The sequence below is a fragment of the Heterocephalus glaber genome, unplaced genomic scaffold, assembly GCF_053883595.1.
Source record: "Heterocephalus glaber isolate CG9 unplaced genomic scaffold, H.glaber_assembly_v1.0 deba00000122, whole genome shotgun sequence".
Taxonomy (NCBI): domain Eukaryota; kingdom Metazoa; phylum Chordata; class Mammalia; order Rodentia; family Bathyergidae; genus Heterocephalus; species Heterocephalus glaber.
In genome coordinates this window covers 57,661,394-57,687,120 of record NW_028258138.1, presented here as the reverse complement: position 1 = coordinate 57,687,120, position 25,727 = coordinate 57,661,394, and the positions used below count along the sequence as shown (strand labels likewise).

Here is a 25,727-nt window from a genome sequence, read left to right as displayed (position 1 = left end):
CTGAGTACATATTTTTCAGATCATCCCTTCATGATTTTATAAAATTATGTCTGGGAAAAAATTCATTTAAAGTTTTAAGTAGAACAATGAAAGTTGATGTAGAAGTGAAAAATGCTTATAGATATGATTTGATTACATACTGCAACTAACCTTTAAGAAACTTCCGTTTGTTGACTTTTTGTGTAATATTAACTACATTTCCCTTTTCCAACTATTTACTTGTGACAGGCTGAATTTTCTTTATGTACTTCAAACAAAGCAATATATTACAATAGATTGAATTCAGAAGCACATATGACAGTATGCCCTTTATTAAGTCTGAGATTTTTAAAAAGTGTTAAACAATATCAAGCCAAATGAAACAAATTTGGGAGGTTTTAGAAACTTTAGCTTTTTTCCTAAAAAAATTTGTTTTATATTAACCTGTCAACATATCAGTTGTTTGTTGTTTTAAAAAGTTAGTTAACACATATTTTATTTTTATACAGAAAAAAGAATATTGTGAAAATAGTTTTTTAAAATTTCCTTTTTGGTTTTCAACACTTTCATGGCTTTGCTCAAAACAGTTGTACAAAAATATTAACTTCAAAGTTTAAGGAAATATTCTTGAAGAACTTATACTCTATGTAATTACTATTATACAAAGGCATTAAAATAGGACCAGAAATTTATTCAAAATATAAAACTCACTCTTATTTGCATGAAAATACCACTGACAAAATTAAGTTTCAAATGTTATCTGGAAGCTTGAAGTTGTTTTTTCCAAACCAAAGAACTCAATTCTGTTTGCACAAAAGGATAATTGTTAATAAAATCAATATATACATTTCATTTAAAAATAAATATTTTATAATCTGGCATAGTGTAGAAGGAGAATTCTTAGAACCTGAAGCAGGGCATTTCAACTGTTAAAATTAGTAGAATAAATTTTTAGTTTTTTTGAGATTCCAGTCTTTCCATTAAATTTATCCCAAGTGTTTTATTTCAGTCAGTTTTGCAACTTTTTAGTTTCTCCACAATTAATTTTATAATTTTTACTTTAAAATGCCAAGTCATAGATTTTGAACTAAAAAGAAGCAATGGCAGTACTATAGTTGGTAATTTAAATGTGTCTCAGTATAGAAACATAATTTCAATTAATTTGCTGACACCATCATTTTAAAAACTTACAAATATTCAAAACAAAGGGAACAAGTTTTAGATAGCTTAGATTTCAAACATAATTGCCTTAAGCATGAAGCCTTCATGAAAAAAGAGATGATATCCTTGCCTGTTCATTATATTTTATTTAGTAGCCATGTAAGAAAGTATTTAATCTGAAAAATTTTTGTATTTGTAATAGACAAAGATTCATTTGGAAATTAATCTTAATATTTAGTTTCAAATTATTTTACAACTGCCTAGTGTGTTTCAGTTAAGTGTTATGTTGGATAATGCTTTAAAATTATAGGAAGAATAATTAAAGATTCTACTGAGAAAATTACACTTTTCAGAGTTGGTATCTAAATCATTTGGGAAGCCAAGTTAAAAACCTTGACTTAACATCTCATTATCAGCAGGCAATTGTTCTGACTTTTGAAGAGCACTTAATGCTACTTCCAAAGCTTCTTCATGTTGCTAATGCAGACTTACATGTTGTCAACCAAGAAAGATTTACACTAGTCAGATCTTGTTGCACAGAACTGTATCAGCAGTGCTTTTTATGTCTCAGAAAATACTCAATTTCCTCTACTTTGCTTGTTTAAAATCCAGACAGCTGTAACAATGTGATTGAAATATGAGTAAGATTTTCCTTGGTATCCACATGGGACCCAGCTTTCTGTTGGGATAGAAGAAAAAATGAAACAAGAAGGGAAATTGATTATAAAGAAATTGTTAAGAGAGAAGAGAATACACATTTTCAACTAAACAAAATAAGAAACCTTTGGATGAAACCTGAAGAAAACGTTCACTAAAATAAAATCTCGTCAGTCACCACAAAATCCAGAATAATACTGGGCCACAAATCCAGAAACTGTTGCTGAAGAGAACCTTTGCTTTTCTGCTTATATTTTCCAAGTTATTCGTATGACAAATACTCTTAGCCAAAACAGAAGCTGTTGCCCTCAAACTAAAGATCTCTGGATCACCTCTAAAAAATAATCAACTTAGTCAAGAGATTATTGTCAATTCATATTACTACTGATGGTAGTTTTAATTAATTTATAAATAACTTTAAATCCTTAGGGATGAAGTGCACTAAACGATTCCTGTGTAAAAGTGATCATGTTTTAATTATGGCCTGAAAAATGACTATTGCAGTGAGCTTGAGATAGAAAAATGAAAATTCTAAGTGAATTGCTAGAGAATTTCACAGTAATGGTCACTAGAAATATTTCTCTACATAGAATATGATCATGCATAAATTAGTAGGTCATATTCAGGGTGTTATATATGTACTGTAAAAATCACATTTTCTATAGGGATAGCTATTGTACCTGAAGAAACAAAGATGTGATTACTCTTGCATACCTAAGAACCCAGAATCTGATCTAAGTGTAATCTAAGATCTAATGATCATCTTCTCTCCATCATATTCAGCATCTTTCTTTCTCTTCCCTTCCAAAGACCATCTTCTTCTTCCTCCTTCTCCTCCTCCATTTGTATAGTCATCATCTTCATCCTGAATTTCTTCTTTGATTGTAAGAGGTGCACTTCCTTTTCTCCCTGTCTAGATCTGAGCTTTTTTTAAAAATCTGCATTGTCTCCTCCTCCTCCTCTTTCTCCTTCTCCTTCTCCTCTCTCTCCTCCCCTCCTCCTCCAGATGTCCTTCAAGTAGACCAGCTTCATCTTCCTGCTTATCTCACTTCTTCTACCACCCCCCTTCAGAGTTTGGTTCTTCTTTATCATCCTTAGCAAATACACATAAGTGTGTGATTTGCTGCAGCTGTGCAAAAATACTTTCTGTATAATCCCCCAGGTTTGTGATTTCACAGTTGAATAAGTCAAGATTTTTCAAATTTATTAAGCTGAGATCTATGATTTTGTTCTGCTCATTTTGGGGAAGGTTAGGTTTGAACATTTCCCTGCCGAAAATTCCAAGAATCCAGAATTTATACTGTCAACAAGTTCCCACTTTTGAAGTTTATGTAAGTCGGGAAGCCTAGCCAGTGAACTTAGTTCCATGTTAACCATACTCAGAAACTCTAGTTTTTAAGTGTACCATTCAGACCTTCAGTTTCTCCCTTGACATTTAGGGAAGTTAACAAGAACTAACTGAACAATGTTTAATAACTGAAGCACATTATGAGAAGAGCCCTTGAATAAGCAATTTCTATCCGATAATTTATTCTAAGTATTATATAGAAGACATACTTAAAGAGAATGGTCATTTTATATTCTATATGCATAGAAGTCATTTGGAATTTGTTCTTGAATAAATGCTATTGTACTCATTTTTGTTGATTGATTTTCTTTCCTATTTTAATATGAAATATATTTATGAAGGGACAAATAAAACCTGTAAGATGACATTTATTTAAATTTTAATTGATACATGGTCATAAAAATTGTACATATCAGTAAGATACAATGTAAGATATATATGTGTGTGTGTGTATATATATATGAATCATATCTATCTCCTCAAGCATTTATCATTTCTGTGTGGTGAAAACATTTAAAATCCATTCTTGTAGTTTTCTGAAGTATACAGTACACTGCTGTTATTTATAGTTATTCTAGTGGGCAATAGCATACAATTTCTCATTCCTACCTACCTATTATTTAGTACACATTTATTAACCTGTCCCCATCTTCCTCATCCCCCCAACTCTCCCTAGCCTCTAATAACCACTCCTTTCAACCTGTATGTGATGAATTATTTTATATTCCATGTAAGAGTGTTGTGTGGTACTTATCTCTCTGCTTAGATTATTTCACTTAACATAATAATCAGCAGCTATATCCATGTCATTGCAAATTACAGGATTTCATCCTTTTTATGTCTGAATAGTATTCTATGGTATATATGTACCATATTCTTTTTATTCATTGATTAGTTGATGGATATTTCAGTTGTTTCCATTTTTGGCTATTATGTATATTGTTGCAGTAAATATATGAATGCTGATGTCCCCTTTAACATTGTAATTTTATTTCCCTGGACTATGTACTCAGGAGTAGGACAGCTAGATATGTGGTATTTCTTTTTTAAAATTTTTCAGAAGCCTTTACACTGCTTTTCATAATAGCTGTACTAATTTACATTCCCACCAATAGTGTGCAAGATCTTTTTCTCCATGCCTTCACCAAAATTTGTTATCCCCATTTTTTTTTCTTTGTTTTTTTGGAACTGGGGCAGAACTCAGGACCTTGCACTTGCGAGGCAGGCAGCAGAACCACTGAGCTAAATCCCTGGTCCTTTAAATGTTTTTTGTTTGGTTTGGTTTGGTTTGGTTTGGTACCAGGGATCAAACTCAGGTCCTCATGCTTGCACAGCAGGCAGCGAAACCACTGAGCTAAATCCCCAGCCCCTAAAGAACCATTCGTAGGAGAGGAGCTATGTCTTGTGGTTTTTATCTGTATTTCCTGATGATTAGTGATGAGCATTTTTCATAAACCTGTTGACACTTATATGTTTTCTATTGAGTAATATCTATTTAGGTACATTGCCCATTTTTTAAAATCAAGATAATTGTATTTATACTTCAGTTTTCCAGTTCCTTAAACATTTGTTAGATGTAGTTTGCAAATATCTTCTCCCATTCTTTAGATTGTCTCTTCACAATGTTGATTGCTCTCTCTGCTGTGCAAAGCTTTTTAGTATAACGTAATCTCCTTTCTTTTCTTTTGTTTTCTGTGCTTCTGAAGTCTTTCCCAAAAAACCCCCCAAAAAACCTCTGCCCATCCAAATGTCCTAAAGCATTCCCCCCTATGTTTTCTTCAAGTCATTTTAGGATTTACATTTAACTTTTTAATCTATCTTGGGTTAAATTGTGTAACTGGTGAGAGATAGGTGTCTAGTTTTGTTCTTCTCCATGTAGTTACTTAACATCCCCAGCACTATTTATTGAAAAGACTGTCATTTCTCTACTGTGTGTTCTTAACACTTGTGTCAAATATCAGTTGATACAGATGTGTGGGTTTATTTCCTGGCTTTCTGTTTTGTCTCATAGGTCTATGAGTCTGCTTTTATGCCAATACTATGCTGTTTTGATTGCTACAACTTTGTAGTATGTTTTGGAGTCAGGTAATATAATATCCCCTGTTTTGTTCTTTTTGCTTAAGATGGTTTTGGGTATTTTGAGTTTTTGTAGTTCCCTGTAAATTTTAGGAATGTTTTATAGATCTATGAAGAATAAAATTGATATTTTGATAGGTAATGAATTGAATCTGTAGATCACTTTGTGTAGTATAGATATTTTAGCAGTATTCTACTAATTGATGAACTTGGAATGTCTTTCCACTTTTTTGTCTTCTTCAGTTTCTTTCATCGGTGTTTTACAGTTTTCATTATAGAGATTTTCACCTCTGTTGTTAAACATAGTCCTAAGCTTTATGTATTTATTATGCTATTAGAAATGAGACTTTAATTTCTGTTTCATACAATTTATTGGCATATAACAAAACTATGGATTTTTGTATGTTGATTTTGTATCCTGCAACCTTATTGAATTTGTTTATAAAATTAATAATCTTTCTCTTCCCTGATTGCTCTAGTTAGGAACTCCTGTACAGTACTGAATAAAAGTAGTGAACATAGCCATGCATATTTTGTCACAGATCTTAGAGATAGATAGTAGAAATATTTTAGCCTTCGTTTATTTGATATAATGGTAGCTATTGGCTTATGCATTGATTTTATTATGTTGAAGAATATTCTTTCTATACCTAATTTCTTCCAATTTTTTCTGCATGAAAGATATTGAATTTTATCAAAATGTCTTTTCTGCATCTATTTTTTTTTTCCTTTTGGTACCGGGGATCAAACTCGGGTCCTTGGCTTGTGGGGCAGGTGGTGGAACCACTGAGCTAAATCCAGCCCTTTTCTGCATCTATTAAAATCATCATACTGTTTTTGTCCTTCATTCTTTTGATATTCTGTATTATGTTTATTTGTGTATTTGAATTCTTGCATTAATGGAATAAATCCCACCTGATCACAACGAATAATCTTTTTCATGGGCATTAGATTCAGTTTGCTAGTATTATTTTGAGGATTTCTTCATCTATGTTTATCAACAATATTTGCCTATATCTTTCTTTTGTGTAGTGTCCTTATCTGATTTGGATATCATAGTCATTCTGACCTTATAGAATAATTTTGGAATACTTTCCTCCTCTTTATGTTTTTGGAATAATTTAAGGAGGATTAGGATTTGTCTTGCATTAGATGTTTGGCAGAACTCAGAAGTGAAGACATCTAGTCCTGGGTTTTTCTTTGAGGGGAGAATTTTTATCACTGGTTCAATCTTGTTTACTGTTGGTCTTCTCAGGTTTTCTATTTATTCAGAGTTCAATCTTTATAAGATATTGTCCATTCATTTTTCTGTTTCTTTTAGGTTATCAAATTTGTTGGCATATAGTTGTTCATAATAATCTCTAATGATTATTTATATTTCTGTGATATCAGTTGTAACACCTTCCTTTACATCATTGATCTGATTTACTTTTGTCTTAGTTTGTCTAGCCAGGAGTTGGAAATTTTGATTATCTTTTCAAAGAATGGGCTCTTTCGAATACTCTCTTTAGTCCCTATTTCATTTATTTTTTTTGATCTTTATTATTTCTTTTCTTCTAAGTTTGGGTAATTTTTTTCTTGTTTTCATAGGTCTTTGAAATTCAATGAAAATTTGTTTATTTGATATCTTTCTGGGGATTTTTTTTGATGCTGACATTTGTTTTAAATGTCCCTCTCAGTACTCTTAATGCTATTTTTACTGTAGCCTATTGATTTTGGTGTATTGTGAATCAATTTTCATCTGTTTTAACTTTAAAATTTATTAAATTCTTGATTGTTTATCTATTGATTGTTCAAAAGTAAGTTGTTTAAATTTTGTGTATTTGAATAGTTTCCAGGTTTCCTTGTTATTGCTTCCTAGTTATATTGCATTGTGGTCAGAAAATACACTCATGATTTCAACTTTTTAAAATTTGTTGAGACTTGTTTTGTGACTTACAATCTGATTTATACTGGAGAATATTCTATGAGCTGTTGAGAAGAATGTGTGTTCTGTAGTTACGGGATTGACTATTCTGTAGATGTCTTTTAGGCTCATTTGGTCTAGGAGCAATTTAATACTGCTATTTCCTTGATGATATTTTGTCCAAATGATCAGTCCACTGCTGAAATTGGGATGTTAAAGTACCCTACTAGAGTTTGAATTTCCCTTCAGGTCTAATATTTTCTTTACATATTTATGTGTCCTGATGTTAGGTGCATAAACATTTACTTGATTAATTGACCCATTTGTAATTATATAAAGACCTTCCTTATCTCTTTTTACTACTTTAGATTTAAATCTAGTTTATCTGATATCTAGTTTATCTGATGCAAGGATGCCTATTCTTGCTTTCTTTTAGATGTCTTTATATTGAAATGAGGTGGAGCTTTTTTTTTTTTTCCTCTTTTTTGTCTTTGTGATCAGGTCCTTTTCCCCGCCTTTAATTAGTTATTCTGTATCTGTAAATTGGAGAAGTTAGTCTATTCACACTTAATTATAAATAGGTTGGACTTAATATGGTCATTTTGTAACTTCTTTTCTAAAATTTTTCTAGTTCCTTTATTTATCCCTCTCTTACAATCTTCCTTTGTGGTTAAGTGCTTTACTCTAGTAATGTGTTTTCATTCTTTGCTTATTATTTTCATTTTGTATATTATAGATTTATGTTTTGTGGTCTCCATGAGAATTACAAAAATTGCTTTTTCAGTATAATAAGCTATTTTGAAATGAAAGCAATATAACATGATTGTAAAGATTTAAGAAGACAGAAGTATATTTTTACAAAATCTTCTACACCTGCATTGTATTCCACCCCACATTTTGAATTTTTATGCCTCATTTTACATTTGTCTGTGCTGCCTATCTCTTAATATATTAATGTAGTTATTTTAATTGTTTTGTATTTTACTCTTCATTCTAAAGGTATGAGTGACTTATGCACTATGTTTACAATATTAGAATATTCTGAATTGTATGAATGTAGTTACTCTTACCAGTGAGTTTTATACCTCCTGATCCTTTCTTCTTTCTTACTAACATCCAAGTCATTCTGATTAAAAAATCTATTTAGTATTTCTTATAGCACAGGTCTGGTAAAGACACATTCTCTCACCTTTTATTTGTCTAAGAATGTCTTTATATCTCATTTATTTCTAAAGAATACCCTTGCCAGGCACACATTCTTAGTTGGCATTCTTCAGGCCTGAGAAAATCTTATGCTCTTGACTCCTGGCCTAAAAGATTTCTGCTGAGAAGTCTGCTGTGGTGGTGATTAGGGCCTTCTCACTGTTAGCTTTGCTATCCTACCACCAAGTTTTAAGTCAAAATCCTGTTCTTACTATCCTGTTCTTACCTCAGCAAATGGAGCTTTGCTCCCTGAGGTTGGAGAAATGTTCACAAAGTCAGTCCCTAATTCTCACAGCTGCAAGGACCTTCACAGTGTTCTAAGGGATGTGCCAAGGGCCACCTCACAGCTGGGTATGATGCAGGCTGAAACAGAATTCCCTGCCACTGAGTGGTCACCCTGGTGCTGAGGCAGATCAAGAAACTGTCTCTGAGCACCGACCTGGAGATTACTGTAGTGCCTGAGGTTGGAGGATGGGTGATGCAGATAGTCCATAGGCCCCAAGGCTAACACTAAGCTGGTTAGTGTCACGGCTGATAGCTGAACCAGTTGTTGGGTCAATAGCCTTACCAGCTACTGGGGAAGGCTGAGTCATCTGATGAGGCAACCACAGGGGATGAAAGAATACATACAAAGAACAAGGAATAAAGAAAAATGAAACATAGTTTATTACTTGGGGGCCAGAGAGTTGATCTTTAGCTCCCTCCTGGCTAAAGACCACCTGATCTTAGTTCTGTCATGGCTAAGACCAAGACCACTGGATTAGTCAGTATTTATGATTATACAACATAGCAAGGAGGCATGAAGGCAAATGTAGGGAATAAGAGTACTAATGAACTTAATGAGCCAGGCTTGGAAAAAGGGAATAACTATGTAAACTTGTGAAGGTCACAGTTAACAAAACACTTGTATTATCTTGCCAGTCATAGCTAACAAGCCACTTGCATTTCTAGCTAACATCTGATCTTAGAGAGTGGTTGCACAGAGTCATAATTCCTCATCTTCAGCATTTCTATGCTATAGAGACATCACAACTTCATTGATCATTGAGGTCTCAATTGTGACCATTGGCATAGGGAAGTTTATCTCCAAACAATAGCCAAAAGGTCAATTAGCAATGCACAGGCCTTGGAGTGACTCGTATTCTTAATCAATAGCCAAATTCATAAGCCAAATCAACAATATCTAAAGCCTGCTCAGTGTGGTTCAAGCTGGTCTCCTGCAGGTGAACACCTGAGTTGAGACTCAGCTGCAGGAACCTCCATACTCTAGGGAAGAAGATGTCCTAGGAACACTCCAAGGCTGGCAATGATGTAGGCCAAAATTCAAGTCTGTCCCACTGGCATGCAGATCTCCACCTAACACTGTGGCAGGTATAGAGAGAGGTTCCACTTACAAACGCTGTCCTGAGCATAAACTCTGCTTTCTGCCTGACACTGGGTCTTACCACAGTATGCCTGGGAATGAACTCCAAGAAAAAACCCTGTTCTACTTTTCATGACCTGCTCCCTCCTAAGTGGAGTCTTTCCCCTCCTTCTGCTGCCTAAGGTTGGAAGAGATGTGGCAATAGTACCCAGGCAACCTGGTTAGTAAATTTGCAGTAGCTCAGTGTGTGGGTAAAGGTCCAGGGCAGGGGTTATGGGGCTCTGTCCAGCATTGGTCTTACTGTGGCATGCCTGACACTGTTTCAAATCTAAGACCTGTACTAATTCCTTCTCCCTCCCGTAAGTAGGCAGCATTGATCTCCAAGCTACATGGAGTTAGAAGAAAGATGACATGAATATCTTTTTCCTTTCTGCCTTTTCCAGCATATCTTTTTTTATTAGTAAAATAAGACCAGGCACCATGGCTCACCTAGCTTTCCTGGCTTCTTAGCTTCTGTGCAGGTAGTTTGGCATGTAGGTAGCTGTTCATATTGGGATTTGTGGAAACTATTATTGGAAGATTTTATTCATTTGCATCTTACTCCACTTCTGTCCTCAGTCCATATTTTAAATTTCTGTTTTAATTCCTAGTACATTACCTACTAATGAAAAATCAACATAAAAATCTCTTTAGGGTCTTCAATAATTAAGACCAAAAGTTGAGGAAATGCAGCTTTCACCCAAACAGATCCTCGCAATGTTGAATACAGGCTTGCTTTATTGAATGATTGATTGGTATTGGGGATCAAACCAGGAGGTATCTGCTGCTGAGATATATATCTAATCCTTTTTATTATTTTTTTATGTTTTAGAGACAGGGCCTTGCGAAGTTGTACAGGTGGGACTCAAACTTGTGATCCCCCTGTCTCAGCCTCCCTTGGTGCTGGGATTACAAGCATGTGCCACTGTGCCTAGCTATGTTGAGAGCTTTAGATCTTACTGATACCAATAAGGATAAAAGTAAAAGTTTTTTAAAAAGTGCTTTTAGCATTACATTAATTATACAATAGAATTAACTACTTTTTTCCATGAATGGCCTGTTTTTTAATACTATTTGTAATAACCATGGAATTTCCGTCCTATACTTAATGAAATAATTTAACCAAGGAGGTAGACAAAAATAGAATTTCCTCCTCTTGTGATAGACTTTTTCCATTTAATGACTATTTTTCTTACTTATTTAGCCGTTGGAATTAAATATGTTCACACTATTTAATTTTATTAACAACCTTTTATTATATTGTTATCTGCTGCAGTTTGTGTCTGGAATGTCTCCCATAGACCCATTTTAAAGGCTTTTAAAGGGTTTTAAAGAGTTGGTCCTTAGCTTAACACTATTGTAAGGTGATGGAAACCCTGAGAAATGAGGCCTATTGGGAGGTCTTGCGGTATTGGGGGCACAGCCTTGAAGGGAGTTGTGAGACCTCAGTATCTTTCTCTTCTTTTTTACTTCCTGCCATAAGAGGGGTAATTTTGCTCTGCTGCATGAGCCCACCAGAATATATTGCCTCCTCCAAAGCAATTAGCCAACTGAGGTTCTACTGGATCCTCTAAAACCATGAGCCAAAGTAAACATTTTCCCTTTATAAATTTATTCTCTCAGGGTCTCGGGGATTTTTTTGTTTTGTTTTGTTTTTTGGTACCAGGGATCAAACTCAGGACCTTGCACTTGTGAGGCAGGTAGTGGCACCACTGAGCTAAATCCCCAGCCCCTCAGCTATTTCTTAAGGTAACAAAAATCTGACCAGCACAGAAAATTGGTATAAGGAGTAGATTCTTCACTGTTACTGTATAGCTGACAATGTAGAAGAACCTTTGGAAAATATTTGCAGGAGGAGTTTAGAAAAATCTGAAGAAGAATGTGGTAATTGGAGTTTAATGGCTGATTCTGGTGAGGGGTCTGAAGACCAAAATGCTGACAGGGATGCGGATAGCAAAGACAAGGCTGATGAGGTTACAGATAGAAATAAGCATTCTAAAAAAAAAAAAAAGAAAGAAGCATTCTATTGAAAATTGGGCTAGAGCTTATCCTTCTTACACTAGCAATGAATTTGGCCCATGTCTTGAGACTTTGTAGAAGGCTGAGCTTAAAAATGGCAAAATAGTTTATCTGACACCAAAGCAATCGGGGATGAATGGATGGATAGATAGATAGACAGAAAGATAGATGATTTTACTCATATTTACAACTAAAAACCATTTTTTAGAGCTCTTATGAGTCCTGAAAAGACAAATTGTCATGGTTTTGTTGATAAAAGGATTCTCTGACTCTTTCTAAAAAATACAAAATATGTGTCTAGGAGTCGTTTTTTTGGTGTCCTTAAAGTCAGTAAGTCAAGTGAAGGAGGCAATTGCTGATTAAGACTATAATTAACTTACTTTGTGGAATCTTTCTGTACCAAGGTCCTAAAAAGACTGAAAGAAAAGGAGACTCTGATAAATCAACTTACCAGGGAAAAGAGCAACTTCACTCAGTAACTTGAGTGAACTGAGTGGGTAGCTAGAAGGGGAGAGCAAAGTAATGCATCTATTATTTCTCACCAGTAATTTAATGGTGTGTTTAAAAAGAGTAATGCTTGGTGGGTCAGCCTCAATATATTCTCCTGTGAAAGAAGGAAATGTGCCCTAGATGTAATGGAAGAAAACCCACATTAGATCTTGTATGTGCCAGAAGAACTCTGATAACTGAAAGATCTTCCTTAGTGTTTCAGATCACTTCTATAGTGTCAGATTTAGAACAAGCACAGTAAGGTTCCATTCCACACTGTTACCTGAACAGAAGGTCAGAAAGCTCCATGTATTTGATTCTGAATAGCTCACCAATAAGTGGAAAATAGAACCCTAAAGTAAAATAAATGGTGCCAGGATAGCTCAATATTACATTTAAGTCATCAATAAATTATATAAATTAGTAATTTCTTCCTATGAGATATATAATGTTATTAGTAGGTGACTCCTATAAAAGTCACTCTTTTGGGGTGAAAGCATAATTATTAACATGAGAGATCAATTTTTTGTGTGTTGATCATATTTTATATTATCACTACCTGTGTGTAGTATATAATGTCTACATTCCTTGTGGGGAGTTGGTACATGAAACACTTTCTCCCCCCGAAAAAAGAGAGATGAATTCCTTGAGCCATGTTATTTAAGGCCCATTCTTAGTTCATATTTAACATGTCTTGCTACTAAGATCCCAAAGTATTTCACTTGCTCAGAAAAAGGCATAAACTCTGACAGAAGTATTTGAGTGTTTTTAAATATTATACTACTTTGTAAATAGGGAAGGGTGGAGGGGGTGAAGGGAGGGCTGGAAATGGGGAAAAAATAAGAACCAAGATGCATCATGTACAGGTACAAGTTCCCAGTGAGAAATGTAAATGTATTGTATACCTAAAATTTACCAATAAAATGTACCAATGAATAAAAAAATAATAAAATAAAAATGAAAAGGAATTCTTAAAAGCTACATTAGTATTATTAAAGTTATATTAACATTAAAAAATAAAAATAAATATTATAGTACTGTATTACTGTGAGCCTCCTTATTTCCTATAATATATAAGTTTTCAAACTGTTATCATTGTTTATGCATCAGACATTGTACTAGATGCTTCTCTCATGTTATTTCATTCTTCATAGTACTGTAGTTGTGTGAAGCAATAGAATTCTCTTTACACATGAAGAAATCAAGGTTCTGAGAAGACAAGTAACTTGTCCAAGGTCATGCAGCCATTGACATACTGTGAAGGAATTCACACAGATAGTGAAGTGACTTGATTTATATTTTAGAATCTTGCTCTGGCTGCCTTCCCAGTAGCTTCCAGTTGGCCTACATGGACCCCTTGATCCAGCTCCAGCCTCCCTCTGTGGCCTTGCCTTGCACATCTGCTTCTCTTGTTTACTGCCCTCCAGTTGCCTTGGCCTTCTGTCTGTTTTTTGTATATGGCTTTATCATTCCTGCCTTGGGACTATTATAACTGCTATTCCCATTGCTTCCAGGCATTTCCCTGAGGTTTGGGGGAGTGATAAGGAACCAAACATTTTACATTATGCCAATCTGTTTTTTTCTATTATTAGAAATTTTATTAATTTGTTTACATGTTTGTATATTGCTCTTATTTTGGGGGGAGTCCTTGGGCAGAGACTGTGTTTGCTCTACTTCTATAGCACTAATGTGTAGAACAGGTACTCAATAAAAGTATATTCAAGAAAGAAAGGTCACAATTTAAATCCAAGTTTATCTAATTCCAAAGCTTGTGTCTCTCTCAGATTCATTTTGTACTGTTGTTCATTCACTGTCTGATGGAGGGAGATGTCTGAGACTGCCATTAACTAAGCCTTGTGCCTTCAGAGCTGCAGCTGCCTAAGATGATGCTTTTTTCTAATTTGTGTAAAGGAACTCATGACTGGCTGTGGCTCTGGTTCTCCTACACCATGAGGTTCTCTCCTGGGAATGATGCTGGTCAGTTAGACTGCCATTTAAGTGATAGAAGTGTTCATTAAACTCGGCTGTATTATTCAGTAATGATAGGCACCTCTACTATACTACAGGTAGTTGCCAAATTTAAATGTATATTTGTTAAAAACAATAAAATAGAAGACTGAGTTTGAGCACATGGTGTAATGGGCACAGTTGGAGTATTCACTAGACGCATGTGTCTCAAGGTTACCATCTTGGACAATGTTGCATATAGAACAGTTTCATCATTATAGAAATTTCTATTGAGCAGAATAATTTTTTTTCCTTAAATTCTCTTATTGGTACATTTTAGGTATACAATACATTTACATTTATCATTTGGTGCTTGTACCTGTACATGATGTATCCTGCTTTTTATTTTTTTTCCCCATTACCTGTGTGCCCTTCACCCCCTCCACCCTTCCCTATTTATATAGACTTTCCATTTTTTTCTTTTCTCATAATTTTTCCTTTCCCTTCTTTCCTTTCCCCTTCCCCTCCCACCACTCCTACCTCTTTAGACCGTTTCCTATTTCAAAGTATCAATTATTCATTATTAATGCTTATAATCCTTACTTACACTTTCAGTTTCTCACACTAGAGAAACTTTTTGGTATTTACACATGTGTGTCCTATTTATTTCACTTAAGAGTATGGCCTCAATATGCATCCATTTAGCTATAAATGGCTCTAGTTTCTCATTCTTTATGGCTGAGTAGCACTCCATTTTATAAAAAAAACCACATCTTCTTTATCCAGTTTCAGTTGAGGGGCAGTGAGGCTGTTTGCAAGCTTTAGCTATTGTAAACTGAGAGCAACATAGTTTTAAATAGTAAAGTTTTCTGTGATTTACACAGGAAGTAAAAATTATTTTCCTCATCAATAGAATGAAAAAGGCTAAACTAATTTTCAATGGATCTTTCTGGTTCAAACAAAATCTGAGTCCTATATTACTAAACATTAATCTTATTGGTTAGATGATAGTGAATTTTCTCCTTGCTACCTCTGTGTTCTCCACTATTTCTAGAACTCTAGGCCGGTCTATTACTGAAAACCCACATAGTCAAGCTATTCCCTTTTGCTAAATAGAACTTATTTCCTTGTTTTAATGGGAAGTTGGATATTTTCTATCTTTTCTCTTTTATCCCAAACTCTCTTCCTGGTATTATCTTAGTAGGTTTAGGCTAATCTTTAATTGCTGAATTGTTGAATGTTGTTAACTATCTAAAACACTTGCATCACTGCCAAGCATTTTGTTGTCAATGGTGATGGTAACTTTTATAAAATGTCTCATGTAGTCTCACAATGTGCTGGACCATGACTTCTAGTTAGCCAATTATGAATGTGATCTTCTATGTGACCAGTATGGGGAAGACCAAGAAGTCAAAGCTGATAACGCACCTGGCCTTATCCAAAGGCAATGCTGAAGTGGTGCCATGGAAAATGAAATTTGAACATGGTTCCATCTGGATAACAGAAGTCTTAGAGGATGGCAAGTGAATAGATCAAGGCTACCTTTAACCTAGCATTAGTCATATAAAGGAGAATAATACCTGTGTCTCCAAGATCTCATGGTATGCATTTAACAAATCCTTCATTGATGAGTAGTGCATGGACAAGAGCAAGACCAAAGCTAAAACAATCACTGCTGGCAAAAAGCATATATTAGAGTCTAAAAATGGTGTAAAACAAGGTGATTGGGATGATGAAAAGGTCCTGGGAAGAAAGAAGTTCTGTGTAGGGGCAAAAGGCAAGTGTGAAGATACAGAATATGTTACTTTGAGCAATGGTTTGAAAACTGAGCTGTCATTGAAAATCCTACTTTCAAAATAATTGTGTGCCTGTATATACATGTATCCAACAAAATCATTGTTTCTCCTCCATATGACCTATAGATTATAAGTAGTCTTTGAAGAGGTAGAGGACAGTTGGAAACGTTTAGCTTCTGTCATCATGCCTCGTAGGACAAAAGTTACTTTAAAAAGAAATCATCCCCAAGACACCCCTATTGTCAGAATATTAATTTCATAGGCAATGCTGTGAAAAGGTTTTAAAAATTCTTCTCAGAAATTGTCACCAGGCAGGATCCATGGAGGTTCCCAAAGTGGAGATAAGGAACCTAAACCACTCTACCTGTAGAATAAGTTGCAGGTTCACTGACTCCTGTCACAGAAAAAGAACCTTCAGAACCAGTTAGAGGAATAAAGGGATTAGGAAGAATTTTAAGGGATATACTCAAAGAAATACAGTGTGGGCCCTGAAGAGAGAAGCATGCTATTCCCTGGAACTGGAAACATTTATGTTTTTCTTGAGGGAGTAGAAATGTATGGAAAACATGGCCCACCTCCCAGAAGGGTAGTGGCCTATTTTACATCTGTGAACATATATATACATGTGTGTGTGTGTGTGTGTGTGTGTGTGTGTGTGTATATATATATATATATATATTTTTTTTTTTTTTTTTTGGTACCAGGGATCAAACTCTGGTCCTTGCGCTTGCACAGCAGGCGGCAAAACCACTGAGCTAAATCCCTGGCCCGTGAACCTATATTTTTTAAAGATGAATAATGTAAGTATTCTTTGAATTCTCTCAGTCTTTTCCCTTATCTTAAGATCAGGCTCCTGTTCTTTGCTTTCTCGGCTAAGCCAAATTATGGACTTAAAGTATTTTTGAGGAATTTTGGATCTGGAAGCAAAGAAGCCCAAAATTAATCAAGGAAATGCCAATATGGATAGCCTAGAGTAACATCAACTGTGCCCCGAAAGTTCTTAAAAGTACATTTTTTAAAGTTATAATTTTCCTTGTTTACTTTTTACCCATCTTTATTTTTTTCTTTTCTACATCAGAAGTATAAAAATTTGTAACCTAGCTGAAGGAAGAATTCCATATAAGGGTGCAATACTAAAACACTTTGTTTAGAGGTCGAAGGACTGTGTATATTTGAGAGAGAGTGTCAAACTAACCCCAGCTTATAATCATTAAAGTTTTACTCAAAAAAAGTTGAACTTGGCTTTCTGGCTTGTCAAAGACCCAGGACAGATCAATACATTTCTCTTTAGCTTCAACCAGAAATAATGGGGTGTTTTTTTTTCAGTTCTTCACCTAAATCTTCAAACAGCATTGTTGTGTAGCTACAGAATGGCTGCTGTGTTCTATCCCAGAAGCAGTACCAAGTGATCTATCTCTGTATCCACAGTAATTTAAAAAAGGGTTTTGGAATGACAGATACTAAAATTATCTTCAGTAAATGTTTTTTAAAAATACTCTGACCACAGAAAAGTGGGGTTTTGAACTGAGACCACTCTTTATATCTCAATATGTCATTTGCTTCTTAACTAAGAATTTTTTCCTTCTCAATGATAAAAGATTTCAAGTGCAAGTGTTTACCTGTCATTCGGTCTAATGGTTTCTTTTTGGGTGGTAGAAAAGACAGAAAAAATGTGAACAGCTTTATGACCACATAGATTTAATGGAACCAGCTCTATAGTATGTGACAACTAAAGAAAAATAATGACCAAACATGGTAATATCTGAAGACCTTTTTTGCTTTAAAATTATATGAACATCAAATGAATAAAATTGTGTCTGTATCATGTTCTTCTAAATCACCTCAGTGAATTGGGCAGCTACAAAATAGGTATGATTCTATTTTGGTCAAATTGGAAAGCAGAAGGTTGGCTAACTTTGAGCTCCAGGCTGGGGTTCATAGAATGAGTGAGGTTAACAGAATCAAGCTCATCTGAGACCCAATTATGGCTATTGAGTTCTAGGTTCTCAGAGGATGAGAATTTGGCTTTTTAATTTGTCACATTTCCTTACATAAATGCTAGGCAACTAAGTAGTTGCTTGCAGTTAGCAAGTTAAGGAGCAAAATAGATAGCTGGTATTAAATATAGAACAAAATTACCAGTAAAATGAAGGTGACATGTTTGTCTGATTTGTCCTGGAACTTCAATTTTCAGCAAGGAAAGTCTCATGTCCTAGTGAAAACTCTGAGTCCTGGGTAAACCATCACGATTGGTCACCAAGGTAAAACTCCTATTGCCTAGCCTGAATTAAGCATCTCTAAAGTAGTCACAATGCAAATAATTCTTTCACAAGATTCTTATTTTATCTTCAGTAAAATAATAGTCTCATCTTAGGAAGAATGAGGCAAAAGAATGAAGTGATAAGGTTAGAAAGCCAGTGAATAGAATTGGTGTTTGATTCCAGAGCCTTCCTAGGCACTGAGCTCAGATTGGAATTTGCAAAATTCCACCAATTGTTGTAAGCTGCAAAGTGATCGTTAATCTTGATTGTCAGCTTGAGAGATGCCTAAAAACTTGATAAAGTATACTTCTGCATGTGTCTTGGAGGGTATTTCCAGAGATGACTGACACCGTAGGAATGGAGAATGGAGAAGACCCACATTGAATGAGGGTGGTGCCGACCAATGCATGGGAGCCCAGATGTAACAAAATGCAGAAGAAAGGGGGAACTCACAAGTGCTGGATCCTTTTCGAGCACAAGTTTTGTGTGTGTGTGTGTGTGTCTGTCTGTCTGTGTGTCTGTCTGTGTGCCTGTGTTTGACTGCACTCAGATATCAGATTCTAACTTCTTAAACCTTTGAGTTAGACATACCAGTAACTCTCCAAGGAGCTTCTAAGCCACCAGCCTCAGACTAGAGCTGCATCATTTGTCTTCCTTGTTCTGAGGCTTCCAGCTTCTTGGACTAAGCAGCTACTGTCTTCCTCAGCAATGCAGCCTGCAGGTAACCATTGTGGAACTATTCGGCCTCTGATCATGTAAGCCAATCTTGTAAATTCCCTTTTATAATTAAATATACGTTCTATTGATTTTGTTCTTCTCAAGAATACTGTATTCATACAGATTAGTTACATGGTGCATATCAATTCCTTAGGCCAATTTTCAGTTTAATAACTGTACAGCAAGAAAAGTGTTAATAAGTACTGTTCCCTTCATTTAAAAGGAGTAATTATTAGCCAGTAACCCTGCAGGCGATGTAAGAGAATGCATTTCATCCCTTAAAATTCCTATGAGTGTTATATTGTGGGAGTGACAGAGGAAGCTCTTTTTAAAAACCACTCCATAGCAGAGGATTCTGGAAGAACACAGGAAGACCCCCTAAGAGAAAGAGGATCTGTTAAGTGGGCATGTTAGTGGGTGGATCTAGGATGGATAAAAATCTGAAGAGAGTAGCTGATGTTGAGAAGATATTCAGAAAGAAAAAAGTGTTGTTATGTTCAGGAGCCACATGATAAGTGGGAGAATGGGCAGGAGTGCACAAGAGAGTTCTTTGAAAGCAATACAGTGAAGGAGTTGTTTGGAGGCTAAATATTCCTAAAGAGTTTAAATATCTTACTGCTGATGAGATGTTGGAAAAATCTTACTTTTATCACTTCTTATGAAATTGTCAATAAGATCTATAACTTATTGAACTTTTCAGATAAACAAATATTTACGGGAATTAAAAGAGATCTTCATTTCCAAGTCCAGGTTGGCAAAACTTAAGTAAAATCCACGTGTGCACAGGAGCCAGAGGCTGGAGGTGATCAGACAGCTGGTTTCTGGAGCTATTGTGAGCTGACTGTGCCGGATACTATTAAGCCAACCACAGAGGCCACCCTATTTGTATTAAACTACTGTCATTAACCCAGGACAGACCTGATGAGCTCTCGGAGATATGGTGCTTCACTCACCCTTTGGGTCTGCCCTTCTCAGGAAGAAGCTGGCCATTAGGTTGCAGGAGACTGCTGAAAAGCCACTCAGGTGGCCATTGCCAGGAATGCCTCCCTGGAGAGGGCCAGGCACCAGCTGCAGCTTGAAGTTGGGGCCACCCTGTCTGACCTTGGGAAGGCCCGCTCAGCAGCAGCTGCACTGGATCAGAAACTGCAGCACTCTGACAAGGCCTTTGCCGATTGGAAGCAGAAGAACAAGGAGTCCCAGGCCTCTCAGGAGGAGGCATGGCTCTCAGCACTGATGTCCTCAAGCTGAAGCATGCCTATGAAGAGAGCACTAAGGGCCAGGAGACACTGAGGAGGGAGAACAAGAGTCTCCAAGGTACTCTCAGCTGGGCTCACAGCTTGAGCAAGAGCCGGGGGCTTGGGAGGAGCCCTGGCTTTGTGAGGAGCCCTGGCTTTGTGAGTAAGCATTCTGAGCCTCAGCACTTTTACTTTCCCTGTCCCATTCCCATTCATGTTTGAACTTTTCAAATTTTAATTCATTTGTAAAATTTCTTAACTACAGGTGTTATTTGTATTGAATTAATTCTAAAAGCAAAACTGGTTACACACCTTCAAATTCAGTTCTATACTGTACTACAAAGGAAGCCATTCTTAAGAAAAATTTTTGAGCTGGGCACAGTGGTGCACACCTATGATTCAAGCATTTGGGAGGCTGAGGAAGGAGGATTGCTGTAAGTTCAAGCCAGCCTGGGCTACATAGTGAACCTGTCTCAAAAAAAACAAAAAAAAATTTTTTGTGATATTCATAGCCTTACCAAGATTTTCCATGTGTATATTCATATATGTATCCTTCATCCAAGTTATACATTGTTCTTCACCTTTTATTTTTCATTTATAAGTATATTTTATAATTTAAGAAATTTTTGTAGCCCGTGATTTATCCTAGGAGCTGTTCTATGCATGATTATTCATTGTTTAACCCTCAGAAAGGTCTTAGTGTTAGTTTCATATGTAAAATCAAGATTATATTGGGCCACATAAGGTTAAGTAGAATATCAGTAAGTAGCAGATCTGGGATCTGAGTCGACCAGTTGGATCCAGCATACACTTAACTACTGAGCTATGCTACCTTGCCATGTATCTTGTGGTTCTTTGCATACCTATCCTGCCTCATGCTTTTAAAAAGCCATAATAATATTGAAGAAATATTTTAAAAAGCCATACAGTGTTTCATAATAAGGATGATCAAAACTTATTGAATTAGACTTTATTCATTTTAGATCTGATATTCACAGTTATAAATACTTCTATATTATACATTCACATGCATATATTGTGCATTTGTGAAAATATATCCGTATGATAGAATCCTAGAAATGAAATTACTGTGTTAAAGGAACAAATTTAAAAATTATGATATACTGCCAAGCAGTCCTTCAAAGTGGCTGTAATTTACACCAGCACCAAAAGGGATATGCATAAAAGCCCTGAGATGCCCTGAAAGCACATATGTTACAATTAGAGGCATAAATTAAACTTGCTTTCTCTGCTGACCCACATAGTCCTTGATCAAGTCACTGACCAGCATAGGAGAGGTGTTAGAATATTGTAGACATCTAAGCTGAAAATATTATAGACAGTCAGACAGGGCTGGGCCCTCAAAGAAGTCAATGCAGAAGATAAGAACACAACACAGCTGTGGCTGGAGGTGCATTCCTTGAAGGGCAGACTTTGAGACAAAGAGAATTGACTACACCAACATACTTCCCCAAGGGATGAGCAGCAGTGATTGATATTCTAAATAGGCATCAATCATCTTGGGTGAGGGACCAAAACCTCCTTTGCCCATTCCATCCCAGAAAATCCTTGTTCCTTCCATGTATTCTTCCTACCTGACTTGCTTCCCCATTTGATCCCCATTTAGTCAATGTTACCTAAGCAACTGTACTTATAATCTTATTGGTTAACTATAGTTTTGTCCCACCTCATGCCTGCCTTGTGATTTTTCCATTGGATCAATAATATCTAAGTGGCCATACTTGTAACTTATTAGTTGACTATAGTTTTGTCTCACCTTATGCCCACATCACCTAGGGGTTTTGCTCTATAAAACTCCCTTGAGAAGCAGGTTCTGTGGGCATCCCATTTTCCAGTCCCCCTTCTGCATCCCTAAGACAGAAGCTATCTTTCTCTCAATAAATCCTTGGATTCTTAACCTTCTTTGTTCCTAGAATTTGTTGTTTGATTTTATCGTGGTAGAATTTTTTTGTTGTTGTTACTGGGGATCGAACTCAGGACCTTGCACTTGTGAGGCAGGCACAGTGTCACTGAGCTAAATCCTCGGCTCATTCTTTGATTTTAAATAACACAGACTTGGCATAGTGGACATCTAGCAGGTTGGGAGTTATAATATTTCCCTAATATTATTTGTATTACTTAGAGGTTCTATATCATATGCCCTACATCAAGAAGGGTGATCTGAACACTGCCCACCCCAGAGTTCCTGATTCAGTAGGTCAGGGATAGAGCCTGTAAATTTGCATTTTTAGCAATTTCCTTGTTGAGGTCCATGTCACTGGTCTGGGGACCCCTCCTGGTCTGGGATGTGGCTTGAGCCTTGAACTTATTTCAAGAGTTCTGTGAGTGATTCTGGGTTCAGTGAGGAATTGAGAAAAATGTGCTCTCCCTTTACTCTGAGGAACCCCTCTTTAAGAAAGAATTTAGCAGAGCAAGATTATAGTTCACATGGGAATTCTTATCCAAGTATTTGTTTTGGTAATTCTTAAAAATTCGTACTTTACTTAAACCGTTACTGTATGCTTTAAATTCTTGTCTCAATGTTGTATGGTATCTGGGATCATGGCAGCCCCTGCTGTTGGCAATTAAGCACATGCACTGGAAGTAAAGGAATCTTAGGGTTGTGTCAGAGAGCACCCCCAGGTAGAAACTGGCATGAATCTAACAAGCAGAACCATCATGGAAAGGTATACATCCTGTCCGGCATGGCATACAAGACTCCAAGAAGCACCATCCTCACTGATTGAGACAGTATTCTGGAAGATGGCAACATAAAAAATGGATGCCTTTTTCTAATTCTAATAGAGGTCCCAGTAGGCTAGTGGTGGCCCTGCCTTCAGGTTAACAAGGTCTGCATGAGCCTAATCCCAGTGGGTTTCTAGGCACAATCTGATATGCTTGACATCATGGGTACTTTTACTAATATAACTTTCCCTAATCGCCAGAACAGATTTCTAGTCTGAAAAACCAGGTTAGAAGGGACCAGGAACTTCACTGAAATGGAAAACGTTACACTAGTTGAGGAAAAGATGACTGAAGCCCAGGTGACAATGGAACAAAAACATGATTACCAGGGAGGAAAGATCTCCCTCACTGGGGAAAAAGGAACCTCTGCCTTCTGGTAACACCAAGAGCCACCACACAGTCACACTTCTATGATCACAATATAATAGGCACCACAGGTAAGAATGACATTAAGGCTGCAGTACCCAAACCATTTAGTACCACTAGATGGCAATATATTCTATTAGCCCTTTCATAAATTGTATCTTCAGCTTCATCAAAAGCACTTCATCTACTTGGCCACGTATTTGTGATGTTAGGTTATTTCTTCTCCAGGGTGAGCCTTTTGTGCCATAAAAGTAAAATTATCCCAGGTCACCTTCTGTTAAAACTCGCTTTCTTGGTGCATTCTAGAGGGTTAGAGATGACAGTTTCTCCCCTTGAGAAAATTGCTATCCAATCATTTCTTTTTCATTTATTTTCTTTTATATCAAAGATAGTGTTGAAAGAACAGAAAAGGAGGCCTTAACATTCACAAATCTTTCTTATTTTTTTTAAAGTTACTGGTCTGTTTTACTTTTGACCCTTAGAGGTATGTATTAAGTACTCTTCAGAAAAGGCTATAAACAATTACTTCTGTTCTGAGAACTGTCCAGAGTTCACTAACCAGTAGATTGCATCAATCTCATGTTCTTCTATATCACCAGTTCCTCCAAGTGTTTTTACATTTCTTCTTTTATATACATTTTATCTCTGGAGTAGGCTTTTAAAATTTCATCAGACTTATACTTTTAAAATTGAATTCCCCTCAACATATCCCTGACAGTAATTCCCTGACCTATACTTAAATGCTCAGAAGCTCAAGGCAGCTCCCTAACTGTCAAATCAATCCCTATGCAGTAATAGTACTAATTAAAGTTATAATGGCTCATCTCAAGTCAAGGATATCCTAGATTCCTTTATTTGTTATTCATATGACAATATTTGGACACCATGCTGTTGCTTGTTCTTTGAACACATTCAACTATTCTTCTATCCCTCTGTGATGTCCAGAATCAAAGGTTCCAGGTAGGAGTCATAGCCTTCCTTGTTCTAGCTTTGATACTTTCATCAATTTATCCCAAAGAATGGATATGTTAGAAAAAGTCAAGAGTAATAAATGCAAGCATTTACATATAGTCACAGACATGACTGAAATGTTCTATTTAAAAACGCTTTAAAATTCTAGTTCTTGAACTACAGCTGAAAGACCTAAGAATCTCAAAGCTGCAAGTGAATCCACAGATGAAAGAGGTCACTTGTCTTTCAACTTGTTCCAATCTTTAGGGAACTGATATGAACCTAGATCTCTCCCAGCAACTCTAAAGAGAGCTGTATCAGTGACAGATATTTCAAGAAAAAAAAAAAACTCTTCTCCAAAATGAGATTGTATTTAATAGTTTTATTTATTTTGGAATGGTTTAAAACATAATAAAAGCAAGATTCTTCATTTCCAGCTTGAACTTGTGGAAGCTAAAGCAGAACTTAAAAGAAAGCTTTCAGTGAGAAGAAGAAATGGTTTGACATCATTTTGATGAACAACAATTACATACAAGTACTTCAGAATCCTTGAATGAACAGAAATCATTGTGTTAGCTGCTTTTATGATCCCTTTTGGAATCTTATCAAAGAAACTTAATCTAGTTCTGCACTAGAATCTTCTTTTAAAATGCACAGCTATTAATATAAAGGAGTATCTACCAAGTTACTACCAGTTTTTATGATTTTTTTTTATATTCAAGCAGCTTCTACTCTCATGAGAATCAAGATAACACATAGCCAAACAAAACAAAACAAAAGGATGTGTATAAGGACTGTGTATATTGTCTGGGTCTCCTTGTGTCAACTATCTTTCCTCAGAATTCAAGAAACTGATTGATAATGCTGAACCATGAAAAAAGGACTAAACACTATTTGCTGTATATTAAAGTTAATGCCAGGTCAGAAGGACATTTTTACATACTCATGCCTATACCTGCAGCTGTTTGTTTAGGGAGGGCAGAGCCAAGAGCTAAGCTGCTTATTGAATCCCTTTTCAAACAGCTGAATCTTAATAATCAGGAAACTGAAGCAGACAGCACTCACAGATTGGATTTTTCCTTAGCTTCATCATAACAAGATGATGACTGCAGACTTTTCACTTCTTAGCTACTCAGGAAGTGAGGGAATAAAATCAGCTCCTACATGTCGCAGAAGGTGTAAAGAAAACCAGTACGCTGATGTTCATAAAGCACTTCACACTCTATAGATCAAAGGCATGACTATGAGTACATAGGATTAAGATTGTTATTATTATTTATCTGATCTTTTCCTTTAAGTCAAAGCCATAATCATCAATGAAAGTCATTTGAGTCTGAGGTTCAACTGGTAACTTGCTATCAATGTGTTTGTTAAACAATTAAAAAGCAGTAGCAGCAGCAAAATACCTGTTATCATGTTCCATTGTACTGGTTTCTTTCTCTGAAGCCCATTTGCAGCCCAAACTCACA

General features: G+C 35.9%; 1 long non-coding RNA gene and 1 pseudogene across 2 annotated transcripts in view; both read right to left on the bottom strand.

The window, feature by feature from the left end:
- LOC147830446 (uncharacterized) overlaps window positions 1-25,520 on the bottom strand; it is a 106,570-nt gene extending 81,050 nt beyond the window's left edge. For both annotated transcript variants that reach the window (XR_015452661.1, XR_015452659.1), the window contains exon 1: window positions 19,915-25,520. This is a non-coding gene — a long non-coding RNA (uncharacterized LOC147830446). The remainder of the gene's footprint in view (window positions 1-19,914) is intronic.
- LOC147830447 (acidic leucine-rich nuclear phosphoprotein 32 family member E pseudogene) lies at window positions 537-4,282 on the bottom strand (annotated as a pseudogene).
- Window positions 25,521-25,727: the final 207 nt, after the last annotated feature.